Consider the following 18720-nt stretch of genomic DNA (forward strand, 5'->3'; position numbering starts at 1 on the left):
AAAACTGCAGGAGAAAGTCTTCAGGCCAAAATCTCTTCCTAATGCCAGGATAACACAATAGCAACAATAACCAAACTAAAGCAGGTTATTCCAGCAGAGTAAGAAAGATGGGAATGGTGTTGCTGATGTTGTCAATTTGAGAGGACCTAGAATTACTGAGGAAATAAGACCTTGGACATATCAAGGAAGAATTTTCTCGATAATGTCAATTGAGATGACAACCCTACACGTTAGTGGCAGGCACCATTCTGTGAACTTGGGCCTTGGAGAAGCTGGTAAAGCACTGTCACGCATCTCTATGCTTCCTGCTTAAGGATGCAATGTGACTGGCAAGTTCCCTAACATTCCAGCAGCTATACCATCCCCACCATGACTGAATTTACTCTCAAATTATGAGCTAAAATAAATGCTTCCTGAGGCTTGAGAAATTTCTCAGTGGGTAGGAGGGCTTGCTGTATGGCATGAAGGCTTGAACTTGGGTGTCATAAAATTCTAGGTGTGGAAACACACGGCTCTAACTCTGGCACTTTGGGGACTTAGAGACAAAAGCATCACTGTGAGTTGCTGGGTGCCATGCCAGCCTAAAACACACAAACTCCAGGTACAGGGAGAGGCCTTATCACAAAGGAATAAGTGTGATAGAATGGATCTCCTGGCATCTTTCTCTAGCCTCTGTATGTATACAAGCATGCTCCTACACATATGCATGTACAAACACACACACACGTAAAAAAACAAAAACTAAAAATTAAACCCTTTTCCTTTCATGAGTTGTTTTTTTTTTTTTTGCATGTTTTGCCATAAGAAAATTAATACAGGAATGGCCCACCAACAGAACTGCCTTTGACTGTCACCTTGAGTCACTCATTCTGTCTTTCTGTCACCTTAAACATGTGACCTGTGAAACTGACTTAATTTCACATGTAGAGAAATAAACAGTGTTAGAATTTTGAGCACCTAGGGCATGGACTATAAAATTTAAACCACAATGTGTGGAAGCACACACGTGATTTCAGGGTACCTTCATGCCAAACAAGCTTGCACCATGAGCTAACTCAAACCGCAGACAGGACTTGGAGCAAGTCACAGCCATGATCCCTAGAGAGGGATGTTTGGACCCTCAAGTCGTACTGTTAAGAGCAGTGAACAGGTATTGACAGCACAGAAAAGGAAGGAAGTGTCGAAAAAAGTCATCTTTCATGAGATCTGACCAAAATGCTCAGAGGAAGGAAGAGAAAGGGAGAGAGGGCAGAGGCAGGAGAAGGTAAGACAGACCGAGATATAGAAATTAATGCCATGAAAAGACTGGCGGGCATGAAGCAAGCATTTAATAAATGATAGCTGCCCATGATTATTAATAATATATCTTTCTTGAACTTGAACTTGGGGTTTAGGTCTTAAGAATTCCTTTAAAAGCAGACATTTTCAAATGTGTTGCCAGTTAATCAGGTCACACAAAAAACACCGGCAAAAAATATCTTTGATTCTCAGCAACGTAGCTGTGGGAGTGTGGGTGGGTAAATTTCTGAAGGTCTAGGCTAATGTCTCTGTAGGGAACATTCTCGAAAAATGTACTTGGGTTATGATTTTCCTTAAAAAAAAAAAAATCTCATTCGGGCCCTAAAATGTGCATAAATTATTTGACCAAATTGGCAAATAAATAATGAGAAATATTGCTTAAGATGCGTGCTGAACAACCTGTTTTGAGAAATCAAATTCTTCCAAGCAGCTCAGTAAAACAAGGACCTGAGTCAATGTCCGGTGATCTTGCACATTGCTTTCACTTTGGTGGGAGCCTGGTTGTATTGCTTTCCTCCACTAATGGACTTGCGCCGTCAAGGGCATCAATTTATATTCTAAAGTCAGGCCAACCTCTTGCCTGAAGCATACTGCCAAACATGAATCGTCTTACATTATTAACCAGTCCTTTTCATTCTACTAGAATGCACTGGTCTTTACTTTGCAATAATCCACCCTATCACTCTTTTCAACAGATATTTATAACTTGGTGTTAACTAGTTAGAGCCATTTGTACCCCTAATAGTACTGCACCATCATGTAGGGATATAGCTTTACACTTTATTTCATTACTCTATTATGCTCTAAACGCATTGGCGGTTGGTAGCTTCTGTCAAATGGCTTTTCTGATTTGAGTACTCACAACTTTAATCATTTCCTACTGGAAATCTCTTCGTTTCCTTTGACTCTCCCTAGTTGCAGAGACTCTTCTTAGTTTGAACTTTACAGGATTTTGTCTCCATGCTAAATATCTAATCATAGTTTATTTTTAGCTGCTTAGTTATTAGGAGTGTAAAGTAGAAATCGGTACTATGGAACGTCTCCTTCAAGGCCTGGATGGTAACTCAGTATTTCAATAACAGAAGTTTGACTACCATATACAAGACCCTGGGTTCCATTCCCAGGACCTGAAAACAAAATATAAATATGAAAGCATAGAGTTCTTTAAAATATATTCTCTTTCATGCTATCTTGAGATCCATCATTCACAGTGATTGCTCTGAAGTTTTCTCTCAGTATTTGAAAACCAGTTCTCAGTCCACACTTATAATTATTTAAATGAGTTTATAATTATATAAACAACCACAAACAATTTCACACCTATTATAAATCTTAAATCCTAAAATATTTTATTAAGACTAACAATGGCAATGGAATTTTATTTTATTTTTGTGTGTGAAACAAGATCATACTTTGTACTCCAGAATGGCCTGGAACTATCTAGCACAGACTGGCTTTGAAATCACAACCATCCTTTCTTAGTCCAAGTGCTGGAATTACAGGTTCCTATTGTTACTACCAGTAGGAGTTCTGTTTTTTAATTTGCAGGAAGAGATCTCTCATACTGAAAACACTAACGTTCTATGAATAAGAACGTGATCTTATGGGCTGAAAGGATACTTGAATATATAGTAGGTGCTCATTCATTTATTCAAGACTAAATTGATGCCAGGAATGATGGCATAAGCCTGTTATTTCTGCACTGAGGAAGCTGAATCAGGAGGAGTACAAGTCAGAGTTTAGTCTGTGGGTAGTGTGGAGGGACGTTGAGGCAATAGTTCAGTTAGCATTTGCCACATAAACAGGAAGACCTAAGCCTGATTATCAGAACCCATGACAAAAGGCTCAGGGTGGGATGTGCTTGTAATCCCCATGCTGGGGGGCAGAGCTAGCCAGACTCTTGGGGCTCACTGGCCAAGTAACCGAGCTTACTTATCTAGCCCGTGTCCAGTAAGAGAGACCTTATCTCTAAAACTGAAGTGGGTGGCCCCTGGAGAAAGAACACATGTGCATGTACATGTACATACATGAACAGTGAGAAAGATAGAAAAAATGCATTTGTTCAGTAGATATTCCAGGCACTCTTGTGTATTATGGGAATGTATTGTATGGTAGAGCAAAAATAAGCAAAGTATTTGTCTTTAATAGATCACAGAAAAATGTAAACAAATTAGTTTGATTATTTATGTTGGTAAACTGAACAAGAAAGGAAGAAAGAAGGACAGAAAGAAAGGAATGAAGGAACGAAGGAACAGAGGAAGGAAGGAAAAGAAAGAAAAAGAAAAGAAAAGAAAAGAAAAGAAAAGGTAGATTAAGATACCAGGCTATGATCTTTTCCCTTTGGAAACTCAGGCTGAAATTTTATTGACATTGGAACAAGGATGACCTTTTAATAATCCAATAGCTTATTAAAACTCAATGTATTTCCTGAAGGGTGGGTTTAATTTTCACGGGGTCAGATTAATTACCTTGAGAGCAGGTTGTCAGAAAGTGGGGATACCCATCTCCTGCTTTTCCTCCTATTTTTCTCTATGAGTTGAAGAAGCGTGAGGCCCTCATTGGAAGCCAAGCAGATGATGGCATCCTGTTTGGGAAGTGTAAGCCCAAATATGGCGCTCTTCTACGCATCCCCCAAGTCTTGGGTGTTTTGTCATAGCAACAGAACACCAACCCTAACATAGGATGAAGGGAAGAAGCTCTTCCTTTCTCACAATCGTCCAGAAAACCCTTGCTGATGGGGTGAACAGATACCAAAGGGGGAACAGGTGTAATAGACATTCATGTAGTGTCAGAATGACCCAGCAAGCAGAAAGAGCAAGGTGAGAGGACTGTTGTTCGAGAAATGCCTGGAGACAAGTGGGGATAGAAAACAGGAGGGCAGGAGATAGCAAATAGGGGTAGAGATGCTCCAAGGACCCCTGTTTGGTTCCGACTTGAGGACTGGAGCAGACATTGCCCATACAGTGAGGAGACTCCCCCCTGTGAGGGCACAAACAGAGGGACAATGACGAGATAAGCTCTGATGCACATTGTAAGAGGCTGCCTCTGGGTACCTCCCTGAAGAGGGTCTGCAACTGAAGTCATATTTAAAGGCTTTGCCAGTGATCCAAGTGGAAGAAGGGCTCTGTAACAGGGGAGGTGAGCGAATATTAGATTATGAATACAAGCTGAAGGTGGAAGTCATCAGGGCCTGTTCAGTGGCCACAGAAGAACGAGCCATGGGTGATATTAAAGTTTGTGCGTAATCATGGACCTTAATGAGATGAGAAGGAATTTCTATAAGATTTTAAAAAAAGAGACTATGAAGACATCTAAGGCCACCAGGACTCTATAAGATCACTGAGAGGGTGAGAGAGATAGTTAAGAGGTTCAGTAATAACCATGCTCACACTACCATTAAAAAACCAGACAGCTAATCTCTGTGATACACTTGTTATCTCAGCTGCCCAGAAACCAAAGCAGGGGATGTGTAAATTGAGAAGTTCCGGGACCTCCTGGTCTTCTTAACCAGAAAAGAGGGAGGAGGAGGTAGAAGGAATGTTCTGGAAATCAAGAAAGAAGGTATTAAAAAGTCTGTTTAATTACCAGTCAGTGTTGGTTTTATCTTCTTGACCTATCAGAGCTAGGAGCCGCAATGGGACAGGATAACAAAGAGGGAACATTCCCTGCAGGTTAAACTGTGCTCTAGGTTTCCTCATGAGCCGAATCCGTGCTGAGTTAGCACATAAGCAGGGATGAAAGTCATACTGAACTGGTTTCAAGAGAATTTGTGTGGTACAGGTAAGAAAGTTCTATTTGGGGCGCAGTTTCATTATTACGAAGAACAGAAATGGGTGGGAGCTGAAAGAGGCCCTGTGGTCAAGAGAATGGCTTTTGCATTTAGCATCTAGGGCTGAGTAAATTCTGCTGCATGCTGCAGGGTGTGGTTCAGTGGAGAACAAGACACTGGTGATACAGAATCGAGGGAACTATTACCGAACTAAAATCCACGGATCTGTGAAAAAATAAGGAGTCTCATGCAGAGAGTGGAGAAGGCAACTTCAGAGAGGATGGGTTCCAAAAGGCCAGAACAAGCAGTAGGGATAAATCCTGGTCTCACTGCCAGTATTCTCACAGTCTGCCCCAGCCATACAACTGTCACCCACATTCAGAGATCCTAGTTTGGTCCTATGCTGGTTCCTTTGCTGTCAGGTCGAAACTGGAAGGCTTCCATTAGCTCAGGTAGATTGTTTCAGTGGATGTCCCTATCATGGTCTTGACCTCTTTGCTCATATTCTCACTCCTCCCTCTCTTTGACTGGACTTTGGGAGCTCAGCCCAATGCTCTACAATTGTTCCATCAGTTGTTGGATGAAGGTTCTATGGTGACATTTAAGATAGTTATCAATCTGATTATAGGGCAAGGCCAGTTCAGGCACCCTCTCCACTATTGCTTAAGGTCTTAGCTGGGATCATCGTTGTGGATTCCTGGGAATTTCTCTAGTGCCTGGTTTGTTGCTAACCCCATAATGGCTCCTTCAATCAAGATATCTCTTTCCTTGTTCTTTGTCTCTGTCCTTCCCCCATCTGGACCATTCTGTTCACTCTGGTTCCCCTCCCCCCTCCATTTTCCCCCTCATCCTCCCCTTCCTCTATTTCTGGTGGGAATGCAAACTTGTACAACCACTCTAGAAAACAGTATGGTGGTTTCTCAGAAAACTGGGGATCAACCTACCATAAGACCCAACAATACCACTCTTGGGCATATACCCAAAGGATGCTCAGCCATATTTGTTCAACTATGTTTATAGCAGCATTATTTATAATAGCCAGAACCTGGAAACAATAAAATGTAGTACGTTTACACAATGGAGCACCTACCACTCAGAGGTAAAAAAATAAAACAATGACATCTTGAAATTTACATGCAGATGGATGGAGCCAGAAGAAACCATCCTGAGTAAGGTAACCCAGACCCAGAAAGATGAACCATTCACTCAAAGGTGAATACTAGATGTAAAAAATGGGATAAGGAACCTATAGTCCATGAGCCCAGAGAAGCAAGGGGAACCCTAAGAGAAACATAAATAGATCCCTAGGGAAGGGGAAATAGACAAGATCTCCTGAGAAAATTGGGAGCATAGGAGTAGGGGAAGAGGGGAAGGTGCCTTGAGTTTTATACATACATTGTAACAAGAGAATGGGATAACTGATAGGAAATAGTACTTTTAAAGGGAAACCTACATGAAATTATAAAAACCAGCATGGGCTCTTCATTAATAGCCTAGAAATGAAAATTAAATTAGATTCTAATCCACTGCTTCTTAAGTCTTTCAAAGCCAGTACTGCTAATCTGTTTTTCTTCTCCTGGTATTTTGACAGGCGTTCCCATTACAGGTTTATCAAGCTTGTGCTGTATCGTGGTAGAAAAGAATGCCTTCTCTGCTGGGGATAATAATACTGATGACACCCTGTTTTAGATCTGAGAGCTAGCATTTCCTTTGTGAGCAGGTATGGCTCCCGTCAGGAACTGCAGGGTTACAGGGAGGTTAACTGACGTTAGTGGAGGTCCACTTTGTGGCCCAATCACTGCGCCTGTCGAGCAGGGGGAAAAGTCTGTCCGTCTGACATATTTATAACTCTGTGGTTAAGATGTTTGCTTAATGCTCTTTTTTATTTAAAGGTCTCTGACCACTTAAACCTCTCCCCTTTTAACTTAGACATGTTTTGCCGACTATTAAAGCCTTTTAAGTACCTTCTTTATACTCATGTTACAATCTGGACCTAACAATTTTCAAAGAGTCGTACTTTGACAAAATTCCAAGATAATTATAGCAATTGCTTTTTCAAAATGGGGGGGAAAGCATGTTCATGTTAAAAATAAAACCTTCCTTTTGAATTGAAATTTCAAGGAATTTTGTTTGCTTGCTTGTCATAAGACACAATTCATGCATTTGTGTGTGCTAAGGAAAAGAGCTAAATTATATTTTTTCACATGTTTCAAATGTGTTTGGGGATGTCTGTTATTAACCTTGGACCCTGAACCGAGACTATGCTCAGAACTAGGAGGAAAAGAAGGTTCAGGCTTGATTGCCAAATCTGTAGTGAATTATGTATTTCCTCTTTAACTTTGAGGTTGCTAGATAAAATAGCCAAATATATTTTGGTGGCTTAATTACATGCTATGAAATTTTTTAAAAAATGATATTTGTAAGCAATGCTGGGGTTAATATAAACATCTTTATCAGCCAATGATTGTAAGAGATACAGATAAGAGATACAGTGTGAATGTGCATGAATGAAGTCCGCATACACGCACACAAAGAGATAGAATTACTCCCCTTAATGTCTAGATTTTCACAGCAGACCCGGCCATGTGTTTCTTGTCTCAGTGGCTGCCCATTGAATTCACGCATGTGCATGAAAGTTCTAGCAGGGAAGAAGTCATATAAACATTGAACATGACTCATAATGAAACAAAGAGGTAAAGTTAAAGTAAACTAGGTCAATATAATGAAGAATATTAGGCTTCTTTAATGAGCAATTTAAATAAGCGAATACCATATGCTAATATATTCATCAGTTGTGAAAGACTGTATACTTTCATGCTGTAGGATGTTATAGCAATGTTCATTCTTTGTTTCTTTCTACCTAGATTTATGAGAACCTCTTTATAGATGAGAGGACAAGCTCAAGCCTAACCCTGTCTGATAGACAGTGGTTAAAAATCTGTGAAATATTCTGCTGGCTTTTGTTTTATTCCAATGATAAAGAGCCACTTGCAGCATCTACAGAAATAAGAAATAGGATTTGAAGTCACTTTTTTGTTATGTAGTAAATAGAATATACACCTTTCTCTAGTGTGAGCTTGGAGTAAGTATTGAGAAGCTGGAGAACCGGGATCATAGAGAAAAATTTATGTAGGTTAAAAGCAAGTTTCGCATTTCACCAGACACTTTCTCCAAAGAAAATAGTTAGCCCATTTAATTCAACAAGGAGAAAAATATTGAATAATTGATGAGGATTTGTGGAGTTGAGAATTGTAAACAAGACAGTATTTCAATAAAACAGCTTAAAGTCACCGAGCAGGCTCCCCTGCTATAGTTATTCATACTTTCCTTAGCACCTATCATCTTCATATTGAGGCAGAAAAGCACCAGTCATAGAATGAGAATGGAAATATGATTCTCTCTAATTTGTCTCTCAGTGAGTTAAAAATGCAGTGTTTTCCACATTACATGGTGCAAGTTTCAAGGACTTAAAATGCCTTATAGACTACAAACACACAGTGACCATTATGTGAGAAGAAGGAAGGAGTGGCACTATGTTTTATCTTAAAAATGATTTTGTAGTTTGTTTCAGAACAAACAATACACAAATGTGGACATACTGTAGTGGTGATTGACGGCCCCATGCTCGATTGCTCTTGTCTTGGTTTTATTACTATTTGGGGTGGAGCTTTCATCTCTGTTGCCATCTTGTAGCTGCCAGTTAAGTTCCTGAGATGTGCAGTCAACTGCTAAGACTGTTAAGGTTATTAGGCTCACACCAACAAGCAACACATGGAATTGTTTATTGTTGGAGAGAGGTCACTTGTTGGTTCCCGGCCACCAGGCAAGCTCAGACCCAAAATAATCACACAGAAACTGTATTAATTAAATCACTGCTTGTCCCATTAGCTCTAGCTTCTTATTGGCTAACTCTTATATATTAATTTAACCCATTTTTATTAATCTGTGTATCACCATGTGGCTGTGGCTTACCAGCTAAAGTTCTGGCGTCTGTCTCTGGCTGGGCTACATGGTGTCTCTCTGACTCTGTCCTTCTTCCTTCCAGCATTTAGCTTAGTTTTCCCTGCCTAGCTAAGTTATGCCCTGCTATATGTCCAAAGCAGTTTCTTTATTCGTTAATGGTATGTACATGTAAGGTCAGGGGTCAGTCTCAGATGTCGTACCTTAGGAGCCCTTCACGTTGTTTTCTGAGACTCTCTCCAACTTGGAACTCACTGAATGATCCAGCTAGCCTAGTGGCCAGTGAGTTCCAAGTTCCCTTCCATCTCCTTCCCTCTAGCACAAGGACTGCAGCAACTCACCACTCAGACTGACTTTTATAATTGTCATTTTGAAGACAGTTACAGGGAAACATCAAGGACTCCAGTTTCCACACACACGCATTCCGAGCGTGTTTATTCCCACATCATCCTTGTGTGCCTACTTCACGCTAGGTTGATTTCTGCACAGTAGGCTTCGGTAGGGAACGTGATAGAAAAATTGTCCTTCTGGGGCTCCTCATCCCGGCAGTGAACTGCAGAGAGACAGAAAGATTGTATGCAGCCATCATGACATTGTATATTAGGTGATGATAAATACTGCATAGATGAAGATGAAAGGACAGAAGAGCAGGGAATCTTGTGGTTTCCGTGAGTTTCCACAGCTGGGGAGACTCACAGAGAAGGGGAGCTGTCAAATGCTTCACGTAGCATGTGGCATGTAGTAAAAGACAAGAAATACTAGATAAAATAGAGGAAGTCAGTGACATCAATAGCTGTTTCAAGGAAGGCTTTCTAGTGTTTACTTATTTGTTTGTTTGTTTTCCCTACTGTGAGTCTCCTCTCTTGGTCATGGTTTTCCTTTGGGGTTGAAGTTAATTCTGTGCTTACACCAAGATTATTTATGACCTGAGTGAAGACCTGGCAGATCAAAACTGTCATGGATGAATTAACCATAATCTGTCCCTGTGGTAAGGAAGAAGGTTTGGGGACAGGCAACAGGCGTGGGGCAAGGACAGGAAGTGGAGGAAGAACAAGAAAAAGTAGAATTAGAAGAAAAAAAGACAAGGAAAGAAAAAAGTCTATTTTAAGCCCAATGTTGTCTTATGCCGCTGATGTTAATTTAACTCTATGTGTATGTTAATTGGAAGTTGGGTCAATTAAAGCCAGATGTGTGCCAACTCTGAATTTAACTGACTCGCTAAAAATGTGTTTCAGAACTAAAGTATAGAAATATAAACTTCTTTGAATTACATCTCATGACAGACATCACTATAATTTTAGTAGAGGGTTTTACAGACATATATATTTTAATAGTAAACAATGGACATTCATATTGGAAAGCCCTAATGATTTTAAGACTAAAAAGGAATAGTAGCTGGGTTTGGAGGTACATGCTTGTCACCTCAGCACTTGGAGGCAGGAACACTTCCCTTGTGGTTTCATAGCCTATCCTGTTGAAACAAAGGGAGGCCTGCACCAAAGAAACAAAAGTGAAAGAAAAATAATTTTAGGGGCATGTACAACATCGTTGGTCTTTGAAAAAATGATTTTTATTTGCCTGTCAAAGGGTTTTGAAGGTTTGCATGTTGGATGCTTGCAGCTTAGCCTTGTAAATGAAGACATATAAGACATCGTTAGATTTTCACATCCTGGCAGAGAAGGTGTAACCCCCACTTGTACCTGGAAGTCAAATGAAAGCAAGAACTGTGTCAAAGGTGTCACACTCAAGCAGCGAAATCTGGACTTGGTTTGACACCTTCTGGCTCTTGGGCACTACTTCATACAACGTTGCCTTACGAATATCTGAATCTGAAGTGCAGTTAATATTCTAGAAGACATGGATTTACCTTTCTAATTATGACTTGCTTATTCACCCTTTAAAAAGTAATGTTTGCTCTTTCAAAGGCATGTAAATCAATGCTGTGGAAAGAGGGACTATAACCAGACTGTATAAATTGGTGAAGCAAAGCACTATTCATATTTTGCCTTCAGTAAATCACACATGAATTAATTCAAAATTGACTACATTATGGTTTTGTAGACTTTAATAATTTATTGAACATATAGTATGAAATGTGTATATTAATATACCACCATAAAATAGCTTAAAATATAGGTATGAATTAACGTCCTTAAAATGATGACAGCAATAACTTGTAATCTTTCTTTTTGTTGTCTCCTATCAAGAATTCATTAGAGGATTGTGATAATACAATGGTTTCCAGTTTAAGACACAAAACATTATGTAAATTATATAGCAAAATCTAGACACAGTTCGTAATCTCCAATTCTACCCAAGAGGCCCTTCACCATGCCCACTTCCTTGTGATTGGCTGCAGAAACCATGTGATTCCAGTTCTGTTACTTATTTACTATTCCATTATTCTTCCTCTGAATAATGAAATAGAAGCAGTTGATGGAGTGAGACTTCTGCGGAACTATGCATAAGTATGCCCTTAGCTTTGTTTCCTTCTCTTCTTGCTTTACATCTTTGCAATCCATTATCTAATTAATGTTAGCTTCCATTCTGGTAGATCTATTTAGATCTTTCTCACTGTATCAAAAATAAAACCAACTAAAAGCTTCTGAATTAAGGCTTGAAATATGAGCGTTGGCCTCTCCTCCCTTTTCCATGTACACCTTCCCCAGAACAAGTTGCTGAGTATTAGGAATGAATTTGTGAGATCTTTTAGGCTGTTGTAACCTTCATTTTCTGCCGGAACTTTTCTTCAAAGCTCCATGATTTATTCACCAGACTACGGCAGTAGCAGGTCCACACAGCCCAAGCTCAACAGTGTCTCATTTATATTCCTAGAGTTCAAAGACTCAAACCTCAAGCCATTCTTGTTTAGTGCCTTAAGCTTTTTTTTCTTTAAGTATCTCACTATTATCAAGAATAAAAGAAACACGGTACTCAAAATATGATGGTGTCACTGCAAAGTAATAAGGCATTTCTGAAAATAGTTTGCACTATGTTTCCACAACAGTTAAGAAACATTTTTGCCTTATCAGTCACCGAAGTGGCAGGGCAGGCGGGTTTTGTGATAAAATATTGGCTATTTCCTGCTGGGGGGGATGGGCATTGCTTTCAGTTTTGTAGCCACCCCTGAGCCCACCAGTCTCCAAAGGATAGCTTGGCACTCATGGTCATAGAGATGGTTCCAGTTAAATTTGGAGGGGCATGAAACCAAACAGACAGACATGACTGTGAGAAAGAGATTTTCAGGGAGGAGGCAGCAAGGCAGGTGTGTGTTGGGGTGGGCGTGGAAGAAGGTGGGAGTGAAAGTGTCCAGTCTGCACTATGCTAATGTGTAAAATCATCCAGCAGCAAATTTAATTAGCAAAAACAAAATTGAAAACTACCTCAGCAATTTAACAGAGAAGGCCACTGACCAGATTTGTTTATATCCCTTCTATTTGAGAGGCTCAAATGCTTGTCATGAAGTCTGCACAGCTGGGCTGGATGGATGGCTCAGTTGTTAAGGGCCGAACTCACAACCAAAAATATAAGTTAAGCGCAAATGCAACATTTTGGGAAAGCATTCTAATGTTGTGGGGATGATACATTAGGTGAGTAATGGCAATCTCTTATTAGGAAGGACAGCAAAGGCCTGAAGGCAAGTTACAAACATTAATAAAAGTTGCAGGAAAAAGATAAACAATAGTTCAGAAAGTAATTATTGTATGGACTGGAGAGGAATGCAACAAGAAAGGACCATTGGGTTGCTTAGAAAGAGTTTGAGGCAATTCTGTATCTCGAACTAAACAGTGTCTAGAAAGGCAGACCCTAAGACAACATGATGGCAAGCATACATGCAATGCGTGGAAATACATGCAGGGAAAAGACTCTCATGGGTGTTGACTTTCAGTACAATGGAAATATTTAAGAAGGTGGAAAAATTTTGACTCCCCTAAACACACACACACTATCACTAGTTAGGGATTGAGATAGTCTTTGCACTATACTAAAAAAAAGTTCTAAGAAGGGAGAGAAAGAATGTTTTTGATGACTGGATAGGCCTCGCCCACATGTATATGGGGTATCATGCAACCATGTTTGGAGGATTCAATGGGAGGAGAGAGGAGATCTACTTGGTAAAGGCACTCAGGGTGGCTGGGCCACAGTATATTGACTCCTTGGGCAAGAGAGAGAGAATATGAGATAAGAAAGTCAAAGCAAGATTTTTATTTTTATTCTGTTTTAGGATTTCTCTTTTTAATTTATTTTAAAATAAACTTCTCTCATATCGATCCTAGTTCCCACTCCCTTCCCTACTCCCGCTTCTCCCACCTTTCCCCCACTCCAGCCCCCATCCACTTCTCAGAGAGAGTCAAGCTTTGCATGGGGAGTCTAACAAAGTCTGCCACATCACTTCGAGTCAGGACCAAGGCCCTCCCCATCCCCTATATCTATGATGAGTGAGGTATTCCTCCAAAAGGAATGGACTTCAAGAAGCCACTTCAAGCACTAGGGATAAGTCCTAGCCCCATTGCTAGTGGCACCACAGACTGTCCCAGGCACCTATCTGTCACCCACATTCAGAAGGCCTAATTTGGTCCTATGCAGGTTCCTCCACTTTCAGTCTGGAGTCAGTGAGCTGCCACTAAATCAAATCAGGCGTTTCTGTGGGTATCCCTATCACGGTCTTGACCCCTTTGCTCATATTATCGCTCCTCCTTCTTTCAACTAGACTCTGGGAGCTCAGCCCAGTGCTTAGCTGTGAATCTCTGCATCTGCTTCTATCAGTCACTATGATGACAATTAAGGTAGTCATCAACCTGATTGTAGGGGAAGGGCAGTTCGGGCACCTCTCCACTATTGCTTAGGGTCTCAGTTGGGGTCATCCTTCTGGATTCCTGGGAATTTCCTCAGTGCCAGGTTTCTTGCTAGCCCCATAAGGGTGCCCTCAATCAAGATATCATTCTTTGCTCTTCCTCTCTGCCTTCCTCCATCTCAATCATCACATTCTCTCATGTTATTCTCCCCTTCTCCCCCTCCCTCCCACATGCTCCCAATTTTCTCAAAAGATCTTGTCTATTTCCCCTTCCCAGGGAGATCCATGTATGTCTCTCTTAGGGTTCCCCTTGTTACCTAGCTTCTCTCGGCTCTGGAGTTGTGGACTATAGGCTGGTTACCTTTTGCTTTGTATCTAATATCCACTTTTGAGTGAGTATTTATCATGTTTATCTTTCTGGGTCTGGGTTACCTCACTCAGGATGATTGTTTTTTCTAGTTTCATCCATTTGCCTGCAAATTTCAAGATGTCATTTTTTTTTCTTTTTTTTAACCACTGAGTAGTTAAGTACTCTGTTGTGTAAATGTACCACATTTTCTTTACTCATTCTTCAGCAGAGGGCATCTAGGTTGTTTCCAGTTTCTGGCTATTACAAATAACGCTGCTATGAACATGGTTGAACAAGTGTCCTGTGGTGTAAGTGTTCATCCTTTGGGTATATGCCCAAGAGTGGTAGATTTGACTCCCTGTTTGGAGAAACCGCCATACCGATTTCAATAGTGGTTGTGCAAGTTTGCCCTTCCACCAGCAATGGAGAAGTGTTCCCCTTACTCCACATCCTCTCAAACATATATTTGCATTGGTGGTTTTTATTTTAGCCATTCTGACTGGTGTAAGATGGTATCTCAGAATCACAAAACAAGATTCACAAGATTCTTACATGCCCGGATGATGTACAGTGTGTCTACTCCAAGTTGGCTATATAAAACGTAATTCAGACTTTGCTTAGGGAAGAGTCAAACAGACCAAATAAGAGGCCGGAAGTATAGAGCAGGGCGGAAGGGGTGGGGGAATCTGAAGAGGCTCTTATGTTGACTGCACCAAGGCTGCGAGGCCTGAGGACAGTGTGGGAGGAACTTGGAAAAGTGGATCTCTAATACATGGTATTTAAACTAGAAAAGCCCAAAGGTGTGATGATTGTGACCAAATTATAAAACGGAATCTTTCTCTCCTAATTTCAGACAGTTCACTATCCAAATGAAAACATACTGCTTGTTCCGCCATCACACACTATCACCTGCCGCCTGCATTTGTCCCAAAGATTCTAAACGTGTCTTTCTCACGCTGGAACAGAATCCCCCTATGCTGCACATTATTGCCAAAATGCATGTTAAAAAATATAATCAGGGAAAACCTATCTGTTCATATACATGTTTAGCCCTTGGAACGAGTAGAGTTTCTTTTTAAACTTCATTTAGAGCTACGGGAATCACTTTTATTTTCACTTCCAGTTGATTCTAAGCTTTCATTTTCCTTTTTTTTTTTTTTTGTTTTTGAGACAGGGTTTCTCTGTGGTTTTGGAGCCTGTCCTGGAACTAGTTCTTGTAGACCAGGCTGGTCTCGAACTCACAGGGATCCGCCTGCCTCTGCCTCCCGAGTGCTGAGATTAAAGGCGCGCGACCACCACCACCCAATTCTAATCTTTCAGCAACGCACTGACTTCTGAAATAGATTCAGTGTCCCGCCCCCCCCCAGCTCCACCCACAGCTAGTGTTAAAACAGCCCTGCAATTTCTGTCCTCTTTAATCCAAAGGACTAATTACTTTTAATACACATTGAATAGAATTTTTACCATACAGCACTTGGGGTGTGGCACAGGTTTAAACCCCTTTATACTGTGAACAATGTCCATCCTGGTATACTAACTTTTCTGTAAAGTACCGTTAGTTAAGTATGAGATTTAAAAGGGGGGATTGTGGGTAGTAATATCTGCTTTCCCATTATTTAAAGACCTCCAGTTTTAGTTTTGCTCTATAACTGATATTCAATCACTTATATTCTGTGCCTAGGAGGAATTTTTGTGCTTTCTCTTATTTTCTGAATATAGTGTTACATAAATAAAATCCAACGTGTTTATCATCTGTAGCTCAAAATAACACCTTTTACTTTTTCTGATAATTCATTTTTCTTCAAGTTAAAAACCAAGTAATTCAGAGAATGGGTCATTATCCTTGGCCCAAAGCATTTGCCTTTAAATTGTATTGAAGTTTCTTATGGGATTAAATTTCATGGTTTCAGCCCTAAAATTATAAGATTCAGAATTTTTCTCTACATTGCGAGAATTATATGCTTTTGACAAAACAACTTTTCTATTTTTATTTATTCTGATTTTCCATACCTCTGAAACACGGAGTAAAGTAGAAAGGTCTAACAACAAAAATTATACCCATCCTTCTCAGGCAGGACATTTTTCCTTGCCTCATTTCCTTCTGTCCACACTCCAGGTTTTAAGTTCTGTACTGAGAAAGAATGATAGACACTCCACGAGAAGCAAATGCTTTAGCGCGAGTGTGCACGTGAACACACACACACACACACACACACACACACAAACAACTGTAGAGTTCCCTTCATCCCTTTAAAATTCTTCGTGTTTGCTTTCCCACACCCATCCCTGTCTTCAGGATAAGTGACTCTCCCTTCCAAGCCTGTAGCTTCCTTTTCATCCCCACCCTTTATAGCTGCGGAGTTGACATATTTTAATATTTCTAATCTCGATTTTAAATTATTTTTTAAATCCTACTAGCATTTTCCCTAAAACTTGGTGTACTTCCTTCTCTTAAGCATGAGCTCTACTCAGACTCTAGACATTAACCTTGACCTGCCCTTAATTTCCTTCTGCCTCTGGACTGAATTCCTGCAGATTAGTTTCAAACGTCATCTTTTGGCTAACACGCCCATGGCTGTAGCCACAGGGAGGAGGCATCTTGTTTTCCCGCGCATAGAAGCATTCACTATACAGTCTATTGATGATCTGCTTCGGCACTCCGCTCTTTGAGAAAGCTGTTAGCACAAGAACTGCCAAAATGACATAATTTCTCAGAGCATCCTTCCATCCTTAGTTAAATTTACTCTCTGCCTATCCCAGCCCCACCTACAGAGAAATTTTACGGCGATTCCAGTAGAGGAGCGATTTCCCTTTAAATAGTGCACATGTGTTGCTATTCTGCAATTTTTCGAGTTGGCAGCATTTTTTTCCTGTCCACATGTAGGAGAGTGGAGAGGGACATTGTCCCCGGACCCAAGATCAGATCAGGTCGAGGTTTTGCAGCTGTCGGTTCTTGGAACAGAGACCCCCGTTGTAGCAGTGAAACCTCTGGGGTCCCGAGTCACACACCTCCCTTCTCCCACTGTTTTCTTATTTAGATCTACTTCTCTGGAAGAGTGTGCTACACAAATTTCAGAGACTTTCACACTTATCTCATTTGTTCTTCTTAGAAACCTTAACACTGGGACACACTGCCTCGCTCAGTCCTGTTCTAGTGCTAAGAGGACTCTGGGCCCGTTGATTCATCCCGTTCTTCCTTAGGAAAGGGCTGCTCCGGTCCTCTTCTGGATGGACCACCCTTCACAGTTACTGCCTCCTGCAGGAAACATAGCAAGGGCAAACCCCAGCCAGCCGGTGCCCCGCCTTTGTTTTCTTTAACAGCACACCTGGGCCTTAAGTACTCAGCAAATGCCACGGTGCCACACTGATGGAGAAGCTGGCTTTTCCTGGCTCGCATTTGCTCCTTCGCTCTCATTTCCTGTTTCTCGGGCTCCCCAAGGTTTTTCTTCCCACCCCATTCCACTCCACAGAACTGCAATTTTTTTCTTTAACCCAAACTTCCCCTTCCAGCCTCCCACCTTCAGGGCGGTTTCCCACGCAGGGCCTGCTCAGAGGCACGGAGTAGGGGTGTCAGGCCCCAGGAGCTCACCTAGGTTTCAAGAAAGTGGTACCCAAAGTCCCCTGACCTCCTGCGACCGCCCGGGGCCAGCCCTACTCCTGCACCCCGCCGGGCCCTTTCCGCTTCCTCCGCTAGCCGCCCCCGCCCACCCTCCCGGACGACCTGACCCCGAGTCCCCCCCAGCCGCGGCGGGAAGAGAGGAGCCGCCTCCTCCCTCTCCCTGCCCAGAATCTCGCGGAGCCTCTGCCCGGTGCGCGCAGGCGGGGCCGCCCGGGATGGCGTCCAGCGCCGGGCTCCCCTCCGAGGACCGAGCACCGATCTGTCCCCTGCTCATGTCCCCGGCGCCCTGGCTGGGGTCCCAGCTCAGTTTGAGTCTCCTTTCCTCCCTACGGCGTCGACTTTACTGCTTTTCTAAATAACCCGCGCGGTCTGGCGCCCCGGTGTGCCAGCGCTGCTCAGAGAGGCACACACCCGCACCTCGCCCCCATTCATCCCGCCAAGGTGAATCACGGCCAGCGGAGCGCCCCTGCCTTTCCTGCTACGTGCAGTGCACTCGGACCCAAACAATGATCCCCCTGTCGTTAATCGAGTCTGTCCGCCCGCGCCACCCGCGGGGTAGCCCCCGCCGGGACCCCATTGTTGCCCAAGCCTCCGGCCGCCCGGGGGCGGACCCTGCAGACTCGGCCGGCTCCGCCCACACCTTTCTAAGTTAGCTGCGGGTGAGCCGCGGGGACAGTTCGGCCGCGGGGCCCCCTCCTCGTTCGCCCCCACCCACCTAGGCTGCGGTGGGGAGTGGGCGAGGGCCACGCGGGCTGACCGCTTTAATCGGCTTCTAATTCTTTCCCCAAGACTGCCTAGGCGCGTGGTGACACAAAAGAGGGGGACTTGGTGGCAGCTCAGCAAGAGTCTCGCCCCGAGAGTTGCATTCAGGGGGTTCTTCTCTCCACGACCCCTAGAATTTCCCTTAGGTTGCGGCTATAAGAGTCGCA

The sequence above is a fragment of the Chionomys nivalis genome, chromosome 12 (assembly GCF_950005125.1).
Source record: "Chionomys nivalis chromosome 12, mChiNiv1.1, whole genome shotgun sequence".
NCBI classification, from domain to species: domain Eukaryota; kingdom Metazoa; phylum Chordata; class Mammalia; order Rodentia; family Cricetidae; genus Chionomys; species Chionomys nivalis.